The 2,035-nt window shown below is 35.7% G+C and overlaps 1 protein-coding gene across 1 annotated transcript in view; it reads left to right on the forward strand.

Moving 5' to 3' along the window:
- MALRD1 (MAM and LDL receptor class A domain containing 1) overlaps window positions 1-2,035 on the forward strand; it is a 520,465-nt gene that overhangs the window by 74,805 nt on the left and 443,625 nt on the right.

Raw genomic sequence — 2,035 nt, forward strand, 5'->3', positions numbered from 1 at the left:
ATGTACATTATACTTAATCGTTCCTTTTCTTTCATTCTCCCCAATAAAACTCTGGAGTCTCTAAAGATACTTAAAATCTCATACATTTTCTGACACAGAGCAGGTTTTTTCCTCTCTCTCTCTCTCCTTCTCTCCCTCTCTCCCCTCCCACTTTCTCCCCTCCCCACCCAACATGTGAACATTTACACACACTTACTTAAGCACTGATGCTAACAATGCACTCGCCCCTTCCTTCTATTTTACTATACTTAGTAACCAAATACCTACTAAGTACCAATTGCCATGATAGGTTTTGTGGCATATTCACAACATGCATGATTATTTTCAGTTCATGACTTTCTGTTCTACTACCAGTGCGTGTCAGATGGTGAGCTTCAGAGCTTGCACACCTGAGGAGTACCTATCTGAAATTACAGCTGTATTATTAACTTTTGTCCAGTGATTTCACCCTTATCAAATATTAAATTTGAAAAGACTACAGAGGGTTTCTAGGTCTATAAAATTCAAGAATTCTCCTAAAATCTTTACAGTGCCAATTACGTTAAAATAGTAAATTAAATATAAGTTCTAAGCCCTTATCCTATTGAATATGGATCCCATTGGCTTTTTATTCTTAGTACAGTAATAAAATAACTTCACACTGGTGATGTGCTGAGTGACAGTTTGATGGCCTGAAGTTCTGGTGGGGCATACACATCTTGTACAACTAGATTTAAAGCTCTGTTTTGCATACTTACAAGCTTGAACATGCTGAAATCTAATGTTTAATTGTAATTGAGGAACATAAATCCTCCATTTCCATAGAATTTAATTAAACACTTTACATTTCTCACTTACCTGTCAAGATCTGAGTTTAGGTGAGCATGGAAGTAAAATCTAAAGTAAAATGAACAACCGGAAAGAATTTTTTTATGGTGACAGTTAAGTAGACATTGGAACTTTTTTGTGGTGACAGTTAAGTAGACATTGGAAAAAAATGCATACCACATTGGAATAGTAAGTGCTTGATATTTAAAAAAAAAAAAATTAAAGAGCATTTAATGAAATTTTGTCAACTTTCATCTCCACTGAAATTGGTGCCAACAGTGAAATAAATGGGTAGCCTATATATGCAGTAGTATCTGTCCATATAACAAAATAATAACACAGTGATGAAAGAAAAAAGCAGGAACTTAAAATATAGTGAAACTAAAAAAGGAATCATTTTGAATCCAAAGAGAAGGATTTTGTTTCAAAGGGGCCTCATCTCTGAATGTTGTGTTTTTCTTTGAAAAATGCAGCCTTAAGACTCTATGTCATAATGAGAAGAGAAAAAAAAAAAAGATTGCTGTGTGTGTGAACTCGTTTTTATGGAGGTTTCATTGACAGATTTTATAGTGTGAATTACCCAACCATTGAGGGAATTAACTCTGGCCTCCCATCAGTAAATAGTGATTGAATAAATGACGGTGCTGAATTCTATGTTATAGCTAGTGTTGTCAGAACCTAAAATAATGCTCTCTCTATATTTTCTTCACTTCTCAGTTGACCTGTCAGACTTTTAGGTTATGTAATCTTTGATGGTAAGTAGGAAGCAAAATGACTAAACCTCCTTAGTTTGAAAAAGAACATTTTCTTACTTGGATTAAGTTGTTAATGAGAACCATCACACGAGCGCTCAAGTTCTTTGATAATGTCACGACAGAGACAGGATTAATGAGAAGTATTAATTACAGTTTTCTTTTATATGAGAAAACAATTTTTCAAGAAAGCCTTTCTTGGTTTGGCGTTAGAGACATCAAGGAGAATGAATGGTAATGCCTGGTTTTGTAACTTTGAGACAGAATATGTGCCTTTCCCGATTGGCAAGAAGCAAGAGAGAAGGCTCCTGGGAAAATTCTTTGATGGTGTAGACCAACATGTGTCCTCAGATTCGTCTTGGTTGTAGGCTAGTGCCCCGCGTCTTTAGACATCTCCATGGTATGTGTTAAATCTACCTGAGCATGGAGCACCTAGAGCCTTTCCTAAAGGAGAGGATGTGAAGTCAGGCAAAACA

This window comes from Pteropus vampyrus, unplaced genomic scaffold (genome assembly GCF_000151845.1).
Source record: "Pteropus vampyrus isolate Shadow unplaced genomic scaffold, Pvam_2.0 Scaffold96, whole genome shotgun sequence".
NCBI classification, from domain to species: Eukaryota; Metazoa; Chordata; class Mammalia; order Chiroptera; family Pteropodidae; genus Pteropus; species Pteropus vampyrus.